General features: G+C 41.4%; 1 protein-coding gene across 2 annotated transcripts in view; it reads right to left on the minus strand.

Annotated features, from left to right (window-relative positions):
* sfmbt2 (Scm like with four mbt domains 2) overlaps positions 1 to 6462 on the minus strand; it is a 214939-nt gene extending 208477 nt beyond the window's left edge. Inside the window, exons 1-3 of one of the 2 annotated variants that reach the window (XM_060842635.1) lie at positions 6378 to 6462; positions 4196 to 4287; positions 3944 to 4028 (exon numbers count right to left, since the gene is read on the minus strand). The gene's annotated coding sequence lies outside the window, so the exon portion shown is untranslated. The remainder of the gene's footprint in view (positions 1 to 3943; positions 4029 to 4195; positions 4288 to 6377) is intronic. The other variant, XM_060842636.1, reaches the window with a different exon arrangement.
* Between the last annotated feature and the right edge of the window lie 3137 nt (positions 6463 to 9599).

The following is a 9599-nucleotide window of genomic DNA, read 5'->3' on the forward strand; positions in this document are numbered from 1 at the left end:
CCCAGGGCCGGCGCCTCGATCTCCACAGGTTGGCACAGCCCAGCCCTTGCAGCCTCCCTCCTAACAGGTTTTATTGGAGCCGTCGTATTGTTTTGCGACTTGAATATAATTCTCTCCACCACCCCCCGCGTCCACCTCACATCAATTGCAATGCTGCTTCGTGCATCCCTCCCATTAGATTTGCCAAAGCCACACTGTCCAACCCGCGCATATGATCCAATAACAGGGGTAAAGCCGTGAATAAAATAGTTACAATATATGAAAATGCTCATTCATTGTAATATGTATTATTTATTTATGCAAATATAGCACTAGCCCTTTTCCTTATAAATAAGGCAGCTACAATAGTTGATACTTTGAAAAGCAAACAATTTCCTGTGTACTTATAACCCGACAGCAATGGACCGTCCCCCTCAAGAGTTTCAGGCAGATAGATTTCACGCTAGCATATATACTGGATTACTGTGATGTGAACACAGTGATCACATCAGCCACACTTTGCATTCCAATTATAATTGTCACCTGAGCCCTCAAAGTGACACCATAAGTCCTTATTTTTTCAAACTAAGCTTGTTGCGCGCTTTTGTATTCAGATTTGCATCTCTGTAAAAATCAGACTAAACCTGCAGCAAAAAGTTTTTTTTTGAATTACCCAAGGTGCAAAACGAACACCTGAAACTATGCTGTAATCACATTGTATAATTTATCACTGCAGATTTCCCCAAGTTTTGTCTCAACTTTCAGTATTACTGAGCAACAAACATCGACTTGCTGTGGTCAGTAATGTATTTAAAACATTATATAAACATCAGTTTTCCTTTCAAACATACATACATTCTAAAAACTGTGCTTTTGTAATAGTTAAATGAAATATTCTATATATGAAGAGGTAGTAGGTCCAGTGCAACCTAACTTGTGTATTTATGCCTTCTCTGCTCAGCATTGTCCACATTAAGGACATCAGAAATACTATCAGTAGTAAGGAGATAGATATTTGGGTGAGATTATATGTGTGTCCATTTAAAATATGTAATATCTGGCTGTACATAATTCAAATAATAGTCAAGTTACACCGAGGTAGCTGATATGTTTGAATTATTTGTTGTTTTATTGAATGAAGAGCAGTTAGTTTCTCTACTTGTGTTTGATCCTCAGTCTGCTTTTCATAAAATACAACCTGGAATTATGCTACTGTAACACCAGTAGATTGGCTTCTTCATAAAATTATTTGAATGGAAGTTATTTCTGCAATAACTTAATGCTCACATCATTCCACGCATCGTCTTTTTGGGTGATTTTAAACTGGAGCATTATTAAGCAGAAGGAAAGTGAGTCACAAGGGAATATCACTGGCAGGTAACTGCACACTATCCACAGTTATTTACTTACATATCTAGGAAAATACAGAGATGAAATATCTCCACCTCTTTTTGAAAAACGTTACTAAAAATTAGGACAAGGAAGTAATTCATTCATGGGAGGGCAGTGTCACTGACTAGACTAGCACTTATTACCCATCTCTAATAGCCCAGAAGACAAGTAAGAGGCAAAAACATTGCTGAGGGTCTGGAGTCATATGTAGGCCAGCCATGATGAGGATGGACAATAGACAATAGATGCAGGAGTAGGCCGTTCTGCCCTTTGAGCCTGCACCACCATTCAATATGATCATGGTTGATCATCCTTAAATCAGTATCCTGTTCCTGCCTTATCTCCGTAACCCTTGATTCCACTATCCTTGAGAGCTCTATCCAACTCTTTCTTAAAATGAATCCAGAGACTGGGCCTCCACTGCCCTCTGGGACAGAGCATTCCACACAGTCACCACTCTCTAGGTAAGAAGTTTCTCCTCATCTCTGTCCTAAATGGTCTACCCCATATTTTTAAGCTGTGTCCTCTGGTTCGGCACTCACCCATCAGCAGAAACATGTTTCCTGCCTCCAGAGTGTCCAATCCTTTAATAATCTTATATGTCTCAATCAGATCCCCTCTCAGTCTTCTAAACTCAAGGGTATACAAGCCCTGTCGCTCCAGTCTTTCAGCATAAGGTAGTCCCGCCATTCCAGGAATTGACCTCATGAACCTATGCTGCACAATCTCAATAGCCAGAATGTCTTTCCTCAAATTTGGAGACCAGAACTGCACACAGTACACCAGGTGCGGTCTCACCAAGGCCCTGTACAGCTGCAGAAGAACCTCTTTGCTTCTATACTCAATCCCTTTTGTTATGAAGGCCAGCATGCTATTAGCCTTCTTCAGTACCTGCTGTACCTGCATGCTTACCTTCATTGACTGGTGTACAAGAACACCCAGATCTCTTTGTACTGCCCCTTTACCTAAACTGATTCCATTTAGGTAGTAATCTGCCTTCCTATTCTTGCCAAAGTGGATAACCATACATTTACCCACATTAAACTGCATCTGCCATGCATCTGACCACTCACCTAACCTGTCCAGGTCACCCTGTAATCTCCTAACATCTTCCTCACATTTCACCCTGCCACCCAGCTTTGTATCATCAGCAAATTTGCTAATGTTATTACTAATATCATCTTCTATATCATTAACATATATTGTAAAAAGCTGCGGTCCCAGCACTGATCCCTGCTGTACCCCACTGGTCACTGCCTGCCATTCCGAAATGGAGCCGTTTATCACTATTCTTCCCTAAAGTGAACCAGATGAGTTTTTCTGATAATCAACAATGGATTCATGATTCTTAATTCCAGACTTTTACTGAATTTCTTTGTAAGTCACCAATTTTCCACTATTCACAAATCTGTAGCAAATATGATCTGAAATAAAGAAGTTTCAGCTCCATGGTTTGGTGCTTTTAGTGTGTTTCACAATTTCATGGTGGATCGACTCAAACAACCCTAATTCCATAAATCCGGAAAAGGAACGTGATGAGATTTAACCTGAATGCAAAACTTTCTCCTGTAAATGTGAAAGATAAAATCTGTGTTCACTATGCTTTGGCTATAAAGGTCTAGCTCATTAACTCATCCAACATACTATCACTATAACTTGCTGCTAATTTTCGATTCAAATTATCTTGACTTTTTTTGAGATACAAGGAAACAAGTTTGTCGATATGAGAGACATCTTGTGGGCTTTTAGGCTTCAACAGAAACAGGAACTTAGATTATTTAATATCCACTATATTATTGGTTTAAAGTTACTGTAATTCTTTGTTGAGCTTCATTCCCATCCTGTGCAAGCATCATATGGATCCAACTGTCTTTGAAAAAAGCAACATGCAAAAACTGAATGGCAGGAAAAAAATCAGCTGATTCATCAGGATTGGCCTAGAGAAGATAGTTGCTGTATGAAACCCTTTGTGTTAATCACCAAGCTTTATTTTGAAAACCTCAGGAGGGAGAAGCTAACTTTCAGAATTCTGAAAAATTTATGTTGAAGTATTCATTCTCAGTAAGAAGGTAAACGCTTATGGAAAAGTGGAATGTTAAATGCAACATGACACTAATGGTTTAGATATAAACCCAGTTTATATAAATAGCAAGTAACACTGCTTCTTCATAAGATTGAGAAACCATTTTAGAAAATAGTTTGCTATAAATTATTTATGCACATTTAACTTTTAAGCCACAGTAACATGAAAAGTGCTAGCCTAAAGTAGTAAACTTAGAGTATCTGTATTAATTGTTTTTAAAGAACGCTTTATGTAACTTAATTGAAGATTTTAGGATTAAGGGATTTAGAATTAAGTCATCCAGAATAAGTGAGTTTATGATAGTGAACTGATTTTTTTTGAGATTATTGTATGTGGCTTGTTCAATTTGTAAGTGGTTTGTTCTAGAAACAAAATGAACCAGCAATTTTCCCAAGTATTGATCAAGTGGGACAAAGCCTTCCACTTCCCACTGATGGTTGTGTGATTTCAGTTACTGCTGTCATTGCTAAAGGAATATTGCCACTTTACCTGGTTTATGCAGACAGGTCCTACACCTGATAACCTTCTCACTTTCCAGGTCGTGTCCAGTCACAATGTCACGATTTGCTATTGGCTTTTGAAAAACAAAAAGGTACCACATTTGGTAACATGTGCTCTTGTCAGTACAGTAAATAAATAATTCCTAAAGGGCTATGGGGACAAAATAGCAACCTCCCTCGTCATTTCAAGAAAGGAACAAATGAAATAACATTACGGATGGGTTATCCTGATCACACTCACCGATAAAACTTTAACTTCACGGTCTGCTCGCAAGTAACCTGCGTTCAAAAATGCCGCTGCTGCTTGATAAGCCGCGTGCTGCCTTTAGGACCCTGTAGAAGAGTGAGGCAGTGACAAGAGCTACACATTCCCCAGCTTAGCATATCCATATGGCGCCAAACAACGATCGTTTGCCGCTAAAGAGACCGAACCTCTTTTTATATCAGGGGCAAGGGTTACATCTTGATTTGCAATTACAGCCCTAACGCGGAGATTAAGAACAATCGCTTTAAATGCACACACAGAGAGAGAGAGAGGAGTAAACGCCTTGAAGCTTGTGTATCCGATCAGCAGAAGTGAAGTCTTGCCATGCGCGCTTGACAGAATATCGGCATATTGATTCTTCCGCAAAAGCTAAAAATGGACCTCATCGGAGGTTATTTGCATCAAACTAATCCACTCTCGGGGGGCGGGGGGCTCTGGCCGTTAATTCCACCCGTGTTGGAAACAGCGTGCAGCACCCCTCCAAACCTCAAACCTTAATGCTCGCATTTCTTTTCAAACCCACTGATAAAGGCATTGTGGGTTAGTGAAACCCCCTCCCATCACAACCCCTTCCTCCTCCTCCTCTCACCCCTCACCGCGTTATTTCTCAAAGTCAGCACTGTCTATTCATTTCTCTATTGTCACTGGCTTAAAAGATAATTTCTCAATGTAATTTCTCACCACTAGCGGGGTCATATGGACCCTCTACCCATTGCAATATTCCACCTGGTCCGGGCGATAAAGCAATTTGCCAAGCTGTCTCTAATGTGCATGAGTAATGAAGGAGAAGGGGGGGAGAAACGCAGGAAGTCCCTTTTTCTCACTCAGAAACTCTACTGCAGTATCCTCCCTACCACTATACACTGTTCCCCCAGAGTAAATGGGAAACTAAAAGTCGACACCCGCCTCTTTAGAAACCAGCTCTCTCCTCCTCTACGCCCATAACCTCTCGGATCGCATACTGTACATAGACATCAATATCAGATGCAATCTAGAACGCCAACAAGTGGTTTAAGAGGAAAATAAAGCACAATAAGCAATTGCAACACACGGTGCACCTAATTTGCATCGCATCTTTTGCTATATATCATCATTAACCCTCATCGCCAATATACTTTTCCGCATGAATACCAACCGTCGATTTTTTGGGGGCGACTAAATGACATAACGCCAGTTTTTTCAACAGAATTCGTTCTAATTTCACCACCGAGAGACGTTGGATAACAGGCCCTTTAATACAGAAACGTACCTTGGTGTTTTGCCAGCTTAGTTCTGTACTCAGAAAAGTCTTCCAGGGGAAAAAACTTCGCCAGAAAAGCGACCACTTAATTGACCACTTAATTCACTAAAGGACCTGCCTGTACACCAAAACACACCGGACAGAAGTCGGGGGTGAAGACGGTTTGGTTTTTTCCCGTGAAAAAAGCCTTAATTTTTTCACTTTAAAAAAAAACACCTTTCCCCGCCATATTGAAATTGGCAAGGTTGTTCAATATTTATACTGTACAGGCAGTTACGTAACTTGCAAGGGGGAATACTGCCAAACACCGAGCGACAAAAAAAAAACAATAGTGCAGGAAATACAAAATATCTTATTTAAAAACTAACAAGGCGCATAGGCTATAACAAGGCGGCATGACAAGGTAGGTCAGCTTAGCAAAACCGAAAGGAGGTTACCAGCTTTCAGACGAGCTGAAAAAATGACAAGATATCATTTTTTTTGGAAGCAGAAAGCATACAATGGCAGATTTAACACAGGCACGGGGAGACAGAGAGAAACAGACAGCGTTTATAATAAGTCAAACTCTTTAGCATTTCGGGGACAAATACCTACATCCCCCTCCCCCCCAAGAGAGGAAAAAAAACCTCAGATAATCTCGGGGATATTAGTAAATGTCTCCCTCCCTTCTTCCCCGCGTGTTGAACAAGTAATCAGAAATAAAAGGAAAATGCAGAGAAAGAGAGAGAGAGACGCAAGCACTTTGCACAACTTGCTTTCACCGTCATTTTTTTTTGCCAAAACAAGCTCCAGAGATCATTAGCGAGAGAGAGAGAAAAAAAGATCCTGCAGTTTTACAATGGAGCGGAAAAAACGACGCTGTGAGGCAGTCTGACTACCCAGAGGCACACATCAATGAACGGCGGCTGACTAACTTACCGGCAGCAAGTTATTTCTCCCAGAGTAGCAATGTTAGCTGGTCTATTTCAGTGACCAGTTTCTGGAGCAGATCTCTTTTCTAAGCCTCATTCCAATATGGCATCCTCCCGGCGCGCATGCGTTACCAATTATTTTCCTGCCAACTCCTTTTCTGACCTTTACAGCAGTTGCAATTTTTTTTTATTTAGGGGGTGCTGGGGAAAACTGATTCGGAACCAATTGTAGATCAATTCGTGGGTATGCTGCTCCAACTTTGCCTCGCCTGCCTGACTTGACTTAAGACACACACACACACACACACAGATACAGACACACACACACACACTCACAAACACATATATATAATAATCGAAAACCTCCCTAATCTTCTGATTGGCATCATTATCCGGGCCTCACATCTATCACAAATACATTTCGATCTGGCCCCGCTATTAAGCTGACATCTTTGCTCTTGTTTTTCCGCCTGTTTTCCTTTCGAGAAGATGTTTTTTTTAAAATTTTTAAAAATAAAATGAACAAAGTTCGGCAGCCAATTGCAGTGGTGTGCCTGCGAACAAAAAATATCTAACTGGAAGGAGTTTACCCCACGTCAAACCCTGTGCTGCTCCTCAACTCAGTAATTGTGAAACTGCTACATCCTAGGAAACTTAAAACTCGTTTTATTTTAAAAAAAAACATAATGCGAGCCGATGAGAATGTTGTATTTTCTCCCTTTTCTATAGCTGACTGCGGGTTTGTGTGCATATAGATTTTAAAATGCGAGTGATTTGCTGATATTTTACCAGGCTCCCCACTCCTCCATAGAAACATGAACATGTTTCTCGCCGCAATATATATAGTGATGCCTTCCTTCCTTCATATCTACTTCACACACAATGAATTTGGGTGCTAGTAATGGCGTTTCTTTGTGGTACATTTCTCTTGCTGTTGCGCACTAATATGACCGACCCAACCGCAAGCATCAGCAGAAAGCTTAAGTTTCACAATGAAGATTTTAAAACGCTGACAATCAAAATCTCGCCAACATCGCCAGTGTGGCCTCACCTATTCTCCCTTCCCACACACACACACACACACACCGCCACCAACAGAACGGTAGCAGTTTGAGAGCAGATGGATCGCCGGTACTTTTTTTTCTATTTTTTTTTGCAAACTGTCACTTCCTTAAATGTCACGATTGCGGCTGTTGAACTTTGTCGATACACCTGTGACTGCTACACCTTCTCAATGTTCCCGACTGCACAGGTACAAGGTGTGGTGAGCCACACATCACACTGTCTTCGCTAAACCTGACAGGCAATGAGAGGGAAGGGCACAAGTTTTTAAACCCCCAAAAAAACAAATCGAGAAAAAAAAACAACAAACATCTCTGCGTGCGCCAGTTTCCTTGTAAATTTCAGTTAAAATCACAGCATCCCATCACAGTCAACTTGCGTAATGTTGTTTTTCCCGTATCCAGGATTGACTAATGTGCACTTATGGAATCCTTATCATTTGGGAAATTGAAAAGTAACCTGTTGGGACTCGGTTACGAATCAATGTGAAACAAAAACCCCTCCCACCCACAATGTACAGATTCTCCTGCTCTCCCATCGTCTCACCCGGTCATCCAACAGTCTTGGATTCAGAGACCCCGGGCAAGAGGGTAAATCCCAAAACAACAGTTGGACCCAGAAAGAGTTTCAACCAACAGTCGTTCGCGGGCACAAAAAAAAGCATCGTAAAAGCGTTTAAACATTGTAGGGTGAGCTCCTCTAAACAGCGACTGTAATTGGAAGATTTATGGCAACTTAAAAGTTGGAATGTTGATGTTATTGTACGAAAGGTAGAATACGCGTACATGAGTGTATGTGTATGTGTGTGTTTCTCTCATCAGTGTCCTACTGATATATGTCTAGCAATTCATGAAGCAACGGAGGAGACAGTTTTCCACCTGCAACGCTCCTCAGGTGCGCTGTTCAGAGACTGCTGCGTTCCTTTCAAACCTCCGCCTCTGATCGCCCCTTTCAAAACACAACCCACAAAAACATCTTTTTTTCCCAAAATCCACCGCCCGGTCCTGTTATCACCTTGGGACCCGAAACTTCCCCGGTCACATGCCAAGGGGAACACTCATTTTCCAAACACCATGTTTGTGAAAGAATTCTCTGAGTTTCAGCCCCCTTCCCCACCCCCACCCCCACACCACCCTTCACTTGGACGATTATGGAAACGAATACTTCCCCTGGAGGGTCCAAACTTGAAAAGATAGTTACAACCGTCTTAGTCGTTCGCACAATCTACAATGTAACCCAGTTACAATTTAGTCTTCACTCTGAACAAGATGCTGCTGCGACACTTGATACTGCTCACATTTCTACATGTTAATAGAATTAGATTGTTTTCTCGCCTGTTCCCCACACACACACACACATATAATCTACAAATCGAGATGTCAACAATTTAAAGTGACCATGTAAATCAGAATAATTTATTGACCGGGCTGACGATTTCACAATCCTCAGACCCTCAGCATAAAACCCATCAGGCACGGACTTGTTCTGAAACGGAAACTACGCCAAATTGACAGCACAGTCCACAAAGTTACCAAACCAAAACAACCTGACATTTACAAGCTGGGAGTCACCCGTCAGCGGGGGAGAAGGAAGGTGGCTAAGTTTGTGATGGGGAGGGGAACATCCAATCCAAAAGATTCTCTGATGGGGGTGGCAGTGAAAAATACTGTTAACCAGCAGCACATGGTGCCGAAGTAAAAGTCCTTTGCATTTTAAAGGCTGAGCAATTAATGAAGATTTGTTTTTTGTGATGTGTATTTTTTCATTCCTCAACAAAGTTTACTCAGATTTATTCACCAGGCGAGAGAATTTATTCTTCAGCCCCAGGCTTGGTCGTTACTGCCACCTACTGACTGATAGGCGTTGCTGCATGCGCTCCCTCTGAACGGGAACTGAGGGATGTCAGCTAACTTAATAATGGGAAGCTCTCAAATTGGGCTCCGTCCAGCAGACAGCGTTGTGAATTGCAGCTTTAATTTCTATTAACCTCGAGGAAGGAGTAGTTCTTGTTTTAGATCTTGATTGTTGCACATGGTCCTTATTTTTAAAAAAAAATGAAGGGGGGGGAGAAATGAAGGGGTTAAAGTTATTTTCTTACCCCTTCCCCAAAAATAGAATATGTGCCGTTTGGGTAAAATAAGCTTAAACGTCCTAAACAGCAAAATCA

Source organism: Hemiscyllium ocellatum, chromosome 23, assembly GCF_020745735.1.
Source record: "Hemiscyllium ocellatum isolate sHemOce1 chromosome 23, sHemOce1.pat.X.cur, whole genome shotgun sequence".
Classification (NCBI taxonomy): Eukaryota; Metazoa; Chordata; class Chondrichthyes; order Orectolobiformes; family Hemiscylliidae; genus Hemiscyllium; species Hemiscyllium ocellatum.